Genomic DNA, 12,500 nt, shown 5'->3' on the forward strand with positions numbered 1-12,500 from the left:
GGCCGCCGGCGGAGCTCCACCCGGGGCTGCAACCGGGTGAGGTCCGGGGCCCTCGGTCGTGCCCGTCGGCTGGACCATCTCTCTTGCCAGAGACTAAGTCCAGTTTGGTTAATGATTTACCAGAGCTCCGTTCAGCGCGGCCGATGGTCTCAACCATTCCGGCCGCCGGCGGAGCTCCACCCGGGGCTGCAACCGGGTGAGGTCCGGGGCCCTCGGTCGTGCCCGTCGGCTGGACCATCTCTCTTGCCAGAGACTAAGTCCAGTTTGGTTAATGATTTACCAGACCTCCGTTCAGCGCGGCCGATGGTCTCAACCATTCCGGCCGCCGGCGGAGCTCCACCCGGGGCTGCAACCGGGTGAGGTCCGGGCCCTCGGTCGTGCCCGTCGGCTGGACCATCTCTCTTGCCAGAGACTAAGTCCAGTTTGGTTAATGATTTACCAGACCTCCGTTCAGCGCGGCCGATGGTCTCAACCATTCCGGCCGCCGGCGGAGCCCCACCCGGGGCTGCAGCCGGGTGAGGTCCGGGCCCTCGGTCGTGCCCGTCGGCTGGACCATCTCTCTTGCCAGAGACTAAGTCCAGTTTGGTTAATGATTTACCAGACCTCCGTTCAGCGCGGCCGATGGTCTCAACCATTCCGGCCGCCGGCGGAGCCCCACCCGGGGCTGCAGCCGGGTGAGGTCCGGGCCCTCGGTCGTGCCCGTCGGCTGGACCATCTCTCTTGCCAGAGACTAAGTCCAGTTTGGTTAATGATTTACCAGACCTCCGTTCAGCGCGGCCGATGGTCTCAACCATTCCGGCCGCCGGCGGAGCCCCACCCGGGGCTGCAACCGGGTGAGGTCCGGGCCCTCGCTCCGAGGGGAAGGCACCCCCGGCCGCGGCCGGTGCCCAGGCCGCCGCTTTTCCGACGGCCGAAAAAGTCGGAAAAACGGCCGAAAATCCGGGGAAATACTAGCCCAATCTGGCCGAACGGCCGTCGGGGCGGCGGGCCCGGTGCGGTCCCGGCAGACCTGGGGGCTCGAGCGGGGCCCTGCTTCGATTTTCCTCCTTCAATGCAGCAAACTCAAAACTGGTTAATGAGTTGCCACATGTCATTGCCATCGCCTTCCTGCTATTCTGCAGGTACCCCGCCAACCCCCCGTGCCAGAAAATGCAAGTGGCCACCTCGGCGGGGTGTGCCCCGGTAGTCCTACCGGGGAAGGGGCCCGGAGGCCCCGCAAAACGGTTCAATCTCAACTCCATCCCCACTTCCGGGGGGTAACTGGTTAACCAGCCTCGGGACTCCCCTGCCAGAAAATGCGAGTGGCCACCTCGGCGGGACGGATCCGCCGAGCTCTGCGGGAAACCGTGCACCCTGCCCCGCCACCACCGACCGGATCTGACTTCATAGAGCTCCGTGCGGCTCCCATTTTTGCTCTGCGGGGCCAGGGAGCCTCCGAATCGGAAGGACTACCGCCATCGCGGGTGCATCACTGCTGCCGGGTGGCCACGGCCTGCCAGCCCTCACCTGGACCCCCCCTCCTGCGCCAGGGGCCAAGTCCAGTTTGGTTAATGAGTTACCCGAGCTCCGTTCAGCGCGGCCGATGGTCTCAACCATTCCGGCCGCCGGCGGAGCTCCTCCGGGGCTGCAAACGGGTGAATTCCGGGCCCTCGCTCGAGGGGAAGGCACCCCCGGCCGCGGCCGGTGGCCAGGCCGCCGCTTTTCCGACGTCCGAAAAAGTCGGAAAAACGGCCAAAAATCCGGAGAAATACTAGCCATTCTGGCCGAACGGCCGTCGGGGCGGCGGCCCGGTGCGGTCCCGGCAGACCTGGGGGCTCGAGCGGGGCCCTGTTTCGATTTTCCGCCTTCAATGCAGCAAAGTCAAAACTGGTTAATGAGTTGCCACATGTCATTGCCATCGCCTTCCTGCTATTCTGCAGGTACCCGCCAACCCACCGTGCCAGAAAATGCAAGTGTCTCCACCTCGGCGGGAACACCTCCGGTAGTCATGCCGCCGAAGAGGTCCCGACGGCGGCATGAGGGGGTCAAATCCATCCCGATGGGGACCGACGGTTCTTTTTAAAAACGCGTTTTTTCGCGATTTCAACGGCCGGGCCGCCTCGCCCCGGGTCGCCACGACCCCGAACCGCCACCCGCCGGTCGCCGAAGCCGATAGAGCGCCGCCTACCGGTCATCAAATAATTGGTTAATGAGTTCCCCCGAAGTTGGTTAATGTTTTCCCGGCTGTTGCTTAGTCTGATCCCCGCAGCTCCTGATACTAAGGGCAGCTGCTTAATGTACTGCCCCCTGTTGGACAATGGCTTCCCCGCCGTTGGTTGATGCTTTACCCGCCTCTGGTGGATGTTTTCCCGAAACTGGTTAATGAGTTCCCACGAAACTGGTTAATGAGTTCCCACGAAGTTGTTTTCCCCGCTGCTGGTTCATTTGCACCCCGCTGCTCCTGATACTAAGGGCAGCTGCTTAATGTGCTCCCCCCTGTTGGACGAAGGCTTCCCCGCCGTTGGTTGATGCTTTCCCCGCCTCTGGTTGATGTTTTCCCGAAACTGGTTAATGAGTTCCCCCGAAACTGGTTAATGAGTTCCCACGAAACTGGTTAATGAGTTCCCCCGCGGTTGGTTGATCTTTTCCCGGCTGTTGCTTAATCTGATCCCCGCTGCTCCTGATACTTAGGGCAGCTGCTTAATGTACTGCCCCCTGTTGGACAATGGCTTCCCCGCCGTTGGTTGATGCTTTACCCGCCTCTGGTGGATGTTTTCCCGAAACTGGTTAATGAGTTCCCACGAAACTGGTTAATGAGTTCCCACGAAGTTGTTTTCCCCGCTGCTGGTTCATTTGTACCCCGCTGCTCCTGAGACTAAGGGCAGCTGCTTAATGTGCTCCCCACTGTTGGACAAAGGCTTCCCGGCCGTTGGTCGATGCTTTCCCCGCCTTTGGTGGAGGATTTCCCGAAACTGGTTAATGAGTTCCCCAGAAACTGGTTAATGAGTTCCCACGAAACTGGTTAATGAGTTCCCCCGCGGTTGGCTGATCTTTTCCCGGCTGTTGCTTAATCTGATCCCCGCGGCTCCTGATACTAAGGGCAGCTGCTTAATGTGCTCCCCACTGTAGGACAATGGCTTCCCCGCCGTTGGTTGATGCTTTCCCCGCCTCTGGTTGATGTTTTCCCGAAACTGGTTAATGAGTTCCCACGAAACTGGTTAATGAGTTCCCACGAAGTTGCTTTCCCCGCTGCTGGTTCATTTGTACCCCGCTGCTCCTGATACTAAGGGCAGCTGCTTAATGTACTTCCCCCTGTTGGACAATGGCTTCCCCGCCGTTGGTTGATGCTTTCCCCGCCTTTGGTGGACGTTTTCCCGAAACTGGTTAATGAGTTCCCACGAAACTGGTTAATGAGTTCCCACGAAGTTGTTTTCCCCGCTGCTGGTTCATTTGTACCCCGCTGCTCCTGATACTAAGGGCAGCTGCTTAATGTGCTCCCCCCTGTTGGACAATGGCTTCCCCGCCGTTGGTGCATGTTTTCCCCGCCTTTGGTGGAAGTTTTCCCGAAACTGGTTAATGAGTTCCCACGAAACTGGTTAATGAGTTCCCACGAAGTTTTTTTCCCCGCTGCTGGTTCATTTGTACCCCGCTGCTCCTGATACTAAGGGCAGCTGCTTAATGTGCTCCCCCCTGTTGGACAATGGCTTCCCCGCCGTTGGTGCATGTTTTCCCCGCCTTTGGTGGAAGTTTTCCCGAAACTGGTTAATGAGTTCCCACGAAACTGGTTAATGAGTTCCCCCGCGGTTGGCTGATCTTTTCCCGGCTGTTGCTTACTCTGATCCCCGCTGCTCCTGATACTAAGGGCAGCTGCTTAATGTGCTCCCGTCTGTTGGACAATGGCTTCCCCGCCGTTGGTTGATGCTTTCCCCGCCTTTGGTGGACGTTTTCCCGAAACTGGTTAATGAGTTCCCACGAAACTGGTTAATGAGTTCCCACGAAACTGGTTAATGAGTTCCCACGAAGTTGTTTTCCCCGCTGCTGGTTCATTTGCACCCCGCTGCTCCTGATACTAAGGGCAGCTGCTTAATGTGCTCCCCCTGTTGGACGAAGGCTTCCCCGCCGTTGGTTGATGCTTTCCCCGCCTCTGGTTGATGTTTTCCCGAAACTGGTTAATGAGTTCCCCAGAAACTGGTTAATGAGTTCCCACGAAGCTGTTTTCCCCGCTGCTGGTTCATTTGTACCCCGCTGCTCCTGATACTAAGGGCAGCTGCTTAATGTGCTCCCGCCTGTTGGACAATGGCTTCCCCGCCGCTGGTTGATGTTTTCCCCGCCTTTGGTGGAAGGTTTCCCGAAACTGGTTAATGAGTTCCCCCGAAACTGGTTAATGAGTTCCCACGAAACTGGTTAATGAGTTCCCCCGCGGTTGGCTGATCTTTTCCCGGCTGTTGCTTAATCTGATCCCCGCTGCTCCTGATACTTAGGGCAGCTGCTTAATGTACTGCCCCCTGTTGGACAATGGCTTCCCCGCCGTTGGTTGATGCTTTCCCCGCCTCTGGTGGATGTTTTCCCGAAACTGGTTAATGAGTTCCCACGAAACTGGTTAATGAGTTCCCACGAAGTTGTTTTCCCCGCTGCTGGTTCATTTGTACCCCGCTGCTCCTGAGACTAAGGGCAGCTGCTTAATGTGCTCCCCACTGTTGGACAAAGGCTTCCCGGCCGTTGGTCGATGCTTTCCCCGCCTTTGGTGGAGGATTTCCCGAAACTGGTTAATGAGTTCCCAGGAAACTGGTTAATGAGTTCCCCCGCGGTTGGCTGATCTTTTCCCGGCTGTTGCTTAATCTGATCCCCGCTGCTCCTGATACTAAGGGCAGCTGCTTAATGTGCTCCCCACTGTTGGACAATGGCTTCCCCGCCGTTGGCTGATGCTTTCCCCGCCTTTGGTGGACGTTTTCCCGAAACTGGTTAATGAGTTCCCACGAAACTGGTTAATGAGTTCCCACGAAACTGGTTAATGAGTTCCCCCGCGGTTGGCTGATCTTTTCCCGGCTGTTGCTTAATCTGTTCCCCGCTGCTCCTGAGACTAAGGGCAGCTGCTTAATGTGCTCCCCCCTGTTGGACAAAGGCTTCCCCGCCGTTGGTTGATGCTTTCCCCGCCTCTGGTGGAAGATTTCCCGAAACTGGTTAATGAGTTCCCCCGAAACTGGTTAATGAGTTCCCACGAAGCTGTTTTCCCCGCTGCTGGTTCATTTGTGCACCGCTGCTCCTGATACTAAGGGCAGCTGCTTAATGTGCTCCCCCCTGTTGGACAAAGGCTTCCCCGCCGTTGGTTGATGCTTTCCCCGCCTCTGGTTGATGTTTTCCCGAAACTGGTTAATGAGTTCCCACGAAACTGGTTAATGAGTTCCCCCGCGGTTTCCTGATCTTTTCCCGGCTGCTGCTAAATCTGATCCCCGCTGCTCCTGATACTAAGGGCAGCTGCTTAATGTGCTCCCCCCTGTTGGACAATGGCTTCCCCGCCGTTGGTGCATGTTTTCCCCGCCTTTGGTGGAAGGTTTCCCGAAACTGGTTAATGAGTTCCCACGAAACTGGTTAATGAGTTCCCACGGAGTTGTTGTCCCCGCTGCTGGTTCATTTGTACCCCGCTGCTCCTGATACTAAGGGCAGCTGCTTAATGTGCTCCCCCCTGTTGGACAATGGTTTCCCCGCCGTTGGTGCATGTTTTCCCCGCCTTTGGTGGAAGGTTTCCCGAAACTGGTTAATGAGTTCCCACGAAACTGGTTAATGAGTTCCCACGGAGTTGTTTTCCCCGCTGCTGGTTCATTTGTACCCCGCTGCTCCTGATACTAAGGGCAGCTGCTTAATGTACTCCCCCCTGTTGGACAATGGCTTCCCCGCCGTTGGTGCATGTTTTCCCCGCCTCTGGTTGATGTTTTCCCGAAACTGGTTAATGAGTTCCCACGAAACTGGTTAATGAGTTCCCCCGCGGTTGGCTGATCTTTTCCCGGCTGTTGCTTAATCTGATCCCCGCTGCTCCTGATACTAAGGGCAGCTGCTTAATGTACTCCCCCCTGTTGGACAATGGCTTCCCCGCCGTTGGTGCATGTTTTCCCCGCCTTTGGTGGAAGGTTTCCCGAAACTGGTTAATGAGTTCCCAGGAAACTGGTTAATGAGTTCCCACGGAGTTGTTTTCCCCGCTGCTTGTTCATTTGTACCCCGCTGCTCCTGATACTAAGGGCAGCTGCTTAATGTGCTCCCCACTGCTGGACAATGGCTTCCCCGCCGTTGGTTGATGCTTTCCCCGCCTTTGGTGGATGTTTTCCCGAAACTGGTTAATGAGTTCCCACGAAACTGGTTAATGAGTTCCCACGAAACTGGTTAATGAGTTCCCACGAAGCTGTTTTCCCCGCTGCTGGTTCATTTGTACCCCGCTGCTCCTGATACTAAGGGCAGCTGCTTAATGTGCTCCCCACTGTTGGACAATGGCTTCCCCGCCGTTGGTTCATGTTTTCCCCGCCTTTGGTGGAAGTATTCCCGAAACTGGTTAATGAGTTCCCACGAAACTGGTTAATGAGTTCCCCCGCGGTTGGCTGATCTTTTCCCGGCTGTTGCTTAATCTGATCCCCGCTGCTCCTGATACTAAGGGCAGCCACTTAATGTGCTCCCCACTTTTGGACAAGGGCTTCCCGGCCGTTGGTTCATGCTTTCCCCGCCTTTGGTGGAGGTTTTCCCGAAACTGGTTAATGAGTTCCCACGAAACTGGTTAATGAGTTCCCCCGCGGTTTCCTGATCTTTTCCCGGCTGTTGCTTAATCTGATCCCCGCTGCTCCTGACACTAAGGGCAGCTGCTTAATGTGCTCCCCACTGTTGGACAATGGCTTCCCCGCCGTTGGTTGATGTTTTCCCCGCCTTTGGTGGACGTTTTCCCGAAACTGGTTCGAAACTGGTTAATGAGTTCCCACGAAACTGGTTAATGAGTTCCCACGGAACTGGTTAATGAGTTCCCCGCGGTTGGTTGATCTTTTCCCGGCTGTTGCTTAATCTGATCCCCGCTGCTCCTGATACTTAGGGCAGCTGCTTAATGTGCTCCCCCCTGTTGGACAATGGCTTCCCCGCCGTTGGTTGATGTTTCCCGCCTTTGGTGGACGTTTTCCCGAAACTGGTTAATGAGTTCCCCCGAAACTGGTTAATGAGTTCCCACGAAGTTGTTTTCCCCGCTGCTGGTTCATTTGTACCCCGCTGCTCCTGATACTAAGGGCAGCTGCTTAATGTGCTCCCCCCTGTTGGACAATGGCTTCCCCGCCGTTGGTGCATGTTTTCCCCGCCTTTGGTGGACGTTTTCCCGAAACTGGTTAATGAGTTCCCACGAAACTGGTTAATGAGTTCCCACGGAGTTGTTTTCCCCGCTGCTTGTTCATTTGTACCCCGCTGCTCCTGATACTAAGGGCAGCTGCTTAATGTGCTCCCCCCTGTTGGACAATGGCTTCCCCGCCGTTGGTGCATGTTTTCCCGCCGTTGGTGGCAGTTTTCCCGAAACTGGTTAATGAGTTCCCACGAAACTGGTTAATGAGTTCCCCCGCGGTTGGCTGATCTTTTCCCGGCTGTTGCTTAATCTGATCCCCGCTGCTCCTGATACTAAGGGCAGCTGCTTAATGTGCTCCCCCCGGTTGGACAATGCCTTCCCCGCCGTTGGTTCATGCTTTCCCCGCCTTTGGTGGAAGTTTTCCCGAAACTGGTTAATGAGTTCCCCGAAACTGGTTAATGAGTTCCCACGAAGCTGTTTTCCCCGCTGCTGGTTCATTTGTACCCCGCTGCTCCTGATACTAAGGGCAGCTGCTTAATGTGCTCCCCCCTGTTGGACAAAGGCTTCCCCGCCGTTGGTTGATGTTTTCCCCGCCTTTGGTGGACGTTTTCCCGAAACTGGTTAATGAGTTCCCCCGAAACTGGTTAATGAGTTCCCCCGCGGTTGGCTGATCTTTTCCCGGCTGTTGCTTAATCTGATCCCCGCTGCTCCTGATACTAAGGGCAGCTGCTTAATGTGCTCCCCCCGGTTGGACAATGCCTTCCCCGCCGTTGGTTCATGCTTTCCCCGCCTTTGGTGGAAGTTTTCCCGAAACTGGTTAATGAGTTCCCCCGAAACTGGTTAATGAGTTCCCACGAAGCTGTTTTCCCCGCTGCTGGTTCATTTGTACCCCGCTGCTCCTGATACTAAGGGCAGCTGCTTAATGTGCTCCCCCCTGTTGGACAAAGGCTTCCCCGCCGTTGGTTGATGCTTTCCCCGCCTCTGGTTGAATTTTTCCCGAAACTGGTTAATGAGTTCCCAGGAAACTGGTTAATGAGTTCCCACGAAACTGGTTAATGAGTTCCCCCGCGGTTGGTTGATCTTTTCCCGGCTGTTGCTTAATCTGATCCCCGCCGCTCCTGATACTAAGGGCAGCTGCTTAATGTGCTCCCCCCTGTTGGACAATGGCTTCCCCGCCGTTGGTGCATGTTTTCCCCGCCTTTGGTGGACGTTTTCCCGAAACTGGTTAATGAGTTCCCACGAAACTGGTTAATGAGTTCCCACGAAACTGGTTAATGAGTTCCCCCGCGGTTGGCTGTTCTTTTCCCGGCTGTTGCTTAATCTGATCCCCGCTGCTCCTGATACTAAGGGCAGCTGCCTAATGTGCTCCCCACTGTTGGACAATGGCTTCCCCGCCGTTGGTTGATGCTTTCCCCGCCTTTGGTGGACGTTTTCCCGAAACTGGTTAATGAGTTCCCACGAAACTGGTTAATGAGTTCCCACGAAGTTGTTTTCCCCGCTGCTGGTTCATTTGTACCCCGCTGCTCCTGATACTAAGGGCAGCTGCTTAATGTGCTCCCCCCTGTTGGACAATGGCTTCCCCGCCGTTGGTGCATGTTTTCCCCGCCTTTGGTGGAAGTTTTCCCGAAACTGGTTAATGAGTTCCCACGAAACTGGTTAATGAGTTCCCCCGCGGTTGGCTGATCTTTTCCCTCCTGTTGCTTAATCTGATCCCCGCTGCTCCTGATACTAAGGGCAGCTGCTTAATGTGCTCCCCACTGTTGGACAAAGGCTTCCCCGACGTTGGTTGGTGTTTTCCCCGCCTTTGGTGGACGTTTTTCCCGAAACTGGTTAATGAGTTCCCACGAAACTGGTTAATGAGTTCCCACGAAACTGGTTAATGAGTTCCCCCGCGGTTGGCTGTTCTTTTCCCGGCTGTTGCTTAATCTGTTCCCCGCTGCTCCTGATACTAAGGGCAGCTGCTTAATGTGCTCCCCCCGTTGGACAATGGCTTCCCCGCCGTTGGTTGATGTTTTCCCCGCCTTTGGTGGACGTTTTCCCGAAACTGGTTAATGAGTTCCCCCGAAACTGGTTAATGAGTTCCCACGAAGCTGTTTTCCCCGCTGCTGGTTCATTTGTACCCCGCTGCTCCTGATACTAAGGGCAGCTGCTTAATGTGCTCCCCCCTGTTGGACAAAGGCTTCCCCGCCGTTGGTGCATGTTTTCCCCGCCTTTGGTGGAAGTTTTCCCGAAACTGGTTAATGAGTTCCCAGGAACTGGTTAATGAGTTCCCGCGGTTGGCTGATCTTTTCCCGGCTGTTGCTTAATCTGATCCCCGCTGCTCCTGATACTAAGGGCAGCTGCTTAATGTGCTCCCCCCGGTTGGACAATGGCTTCCCCGCCGTTGGTTCATGCTTTCCCGCCTTTGGTGGAGGTTTCCCGAAACTGGTTAATGAGTTCCCACGAAACTGGTTAATGAGTTCCCAGGAAACTGGTTAATGAGTTCCCCCGCGGTTGGCTGATCTTTTCCCGGCTGTTGCTTAATCTGATCCCCGCTGCTCCTGATACTAAGGGCAGCTGCTTAATGTGCTCCCCACTGTTGGACAATGGCTTCCCGGCCGTTGGTTGATGCTTTCCCCGCCTTTGGTGGAAGTTTTCCCGAAACTGGTTAATGAGTTCCCCCGAAACTGGTTAATGAGTTCCCACGAAACTGGTTAATGAGTTCCCACGAAGTTGTTTTCCCCGCTGCTGGTTCATTTGTACCCCGCTGCTCCTGATACTAAGGGCAGCTGCTTAATGTGCTCCCCCCGGTTGGACAATGGCTTCCCCGCCGTTGGTTCATGCTTTCCCCGCCTTTGGTGGAGGTTTTCCCGAAACTGGTTAATGAGTTCCCACGAAACTGGTTAATGAGTTCCCAGGAAACTGGTTAATGAGTTCCCCCGCGGTTGGTTGATCTTTTCCCAGGCTGTTGCTTATCTGATCCCCGCTGCTCCTGAGACTAAGGGCAGCTGCTTAATGTGCTCCCCACTGTTGGACAGTGGCTTCCCCGCCGTTGGTTGATGCTTTCCCCGCCTTTGGTTGATGTTTTCCCGAAACTGGTTAATGAGTTCCCACGAAACTGGTTAATGAGTTCCCCCGCGGTTTCCTGATCTTTTCCCGGCTGTTGCTTAATCTGATCCCCGCTGCTCCTGATACTAAGGGCAGCTGCTTAATGTGCTCCCCCCTGTTGGACAATGGCTTCCCCGCCGTTGTTTGATGTTTTCCCCGCCTTAGGTGGACGGTTTCCCGAAACTGGTTAATGAGTTCCCACGAAACTGGTTAATGAGTTCCCCCGCGGTTGGCTGATCTTTTCCCGGCTGCTGCTTAATCTCTTCCCCGCTGCTCCTGAGACTAAGGGCAGCTGCTTGATGTGCTCCCCCCCCCCTGTTGGACAATGGCTTCCCCGCCGTTGGTTGATGCTTTCCCCGCCTTTGGTGGAAGTTTTCCCGAAACTGGTTAATGAGTTCCCACGAAACTGGTTAATGCGTTCCCACGACACTGGTTAATGAGTTCCCCCGCGGTTGGCTGATCTTTTCCCGGCTGCTGCTTAATCTCTTCCCCGCTACTCCTGAGACTAAGGGCAGCTGCTTAGTGTACTCCCCGTTGTTGGTTCCTGGCTTCCCCAGTGTTTTGCCTGCCGTTGGTTCATGTCTTCCCGATATTTCGTTCATGTTTTCCCCCGAAGTTGGTGAATGTTTTCCCGGCTGTTGGATAATCTGTTCCCCGCTGCTCCTGAGACTAAGGGCAACTGCTTAATGTACTCCCCGCTGGTGGTTAATGGCTTCCCCGGTGTTTGTTCAACCCCCCGCACCCGCGGTTAGGGTTAGGGTTCGGGTTAGGGTTAGGGTCAAGGCACAGGCAGAAACACGCCCTTACTACACACTCCATGCTCACAAGCACTCCACATTGACTCTCCACGCCCGCACAGGCGCCCCTCACGCCGGCCACACTTTCAAATTGCTCCGTTAGGGTTAGGGTTAGGGTTAGGGCTAGGGCTAGGGCTCGGGTTAGGGTTCGGGTGACGGCTACGGTTAGGGTTAGCGCTAGGGTTAGGGTTAGTGTTAGGGTCAAGGCACAGGCAGAAACACGCCCTTACAACACACTCCATGCTCACAAGGACTCCACATCGACTCTCCACGCCCGCACAGGCGTCCCTCGCGCCGGCCACACTTTCAAATTGCTCCCTTAGGGTTAGGCTTAGGGTTAGGCTAGGGTTAGGGTTAGGGCTAGGGCTCGGGCTAGGGTTAGGCTTAGTGTTAGGGTTAGGGCTAGCGTTAGGGCTATGGTTAGGGTTAGGGCCACGGTTAGGGTTAGGGTTAGGGTTAGGGCTAGTGTTAGGGTTAGGGTTAGGGTTAGTGTTAGGGTGAGGGCTAGGGTTAGGGCTTTGGTTAGGGTTAGGGTTAGGGCCACGGTTAGGGTTAGGGTTTGGGCTAGGGTTAGGGTTAGGGTTAGGGTTAGTGTTAGGGTTAGGGCTAGGGTTAGGGCTTTGGTAAGGGTTAGGGTTAGGGTTTGGGCTAGGGCCACGGTTAGGGTTAGGGTTAGGGTTTGGGCTAGGGTTAGGGTTAGGGTTAGTGTTAGGGTTAGGGCTAGGGTTAGGGCTTTGGTCAGGGTTAGGGTTAGGGTTTGGGCTAGGGTTAGGGTTAGTGTTAGGGTTAGGGTTAGTGTTAGGGTTAGGGCTAGGGTTAGGGCTTTGGTTAGGGCTAGGGCCACGGTTAGGGTTAGGGTTAGGGTTTGGGCGAGGGTTAGGGCTTTGGTTAGGGTTTGGGTTAGGTTTTGGGCTAGGGCTAGGGTTAGTGTTAGGGTTAGGGTTAGTGTTAGGGTTAGGGCTAGGGTTAGGGCTTTGGTTAGGGTTAGGGCCACGGTTAGGGTTAGGGTTTGGGCTAGGGTTAGGGTTAGTGTTAGGGTTAGGGTTTGGGCTAGGGTTAGGGTTAGGGTTAGGGTTAGTGTTAGGGTTAGGGCTAGGGTTAGCGCTTTGGTTAGGGTTAGGGTTTGGGCTAGGGTTAGGGTTAGGGTTAGGGTTAGTGTTAGGGTTAGGGCTAGGGCTAGGGCTTTGGTTAGGGTTAGGGCCACGGTTAGGGTTAGGGTTTGGGCTAGGGTTAGGGTTCGGGTTAGGGTTAGGGCTAGGGTTAGGGTGAGGGCTAGTGCTCGGGCTAGGGTTAGGCTTAGTGTTAGGGTTCGGGTTAGGGTTAGGGCTAGGGTTTGG

This window comes from Mustelus asterias, unplaced genomic scaffold, assembly GCF_964213995.1.
Source record: "Mustelus asterias unplaced genomic scaffold, sMusAst1.hap1.1 HAP1_SCAFFOLD_1173, whole genome shotgun sequence".
NCBI lineage: Eukaryota > Metazoa > Chordata > Chondrichthyes > Carcharhiniformes > Triakidae > Mustelus > Mustelus asterias.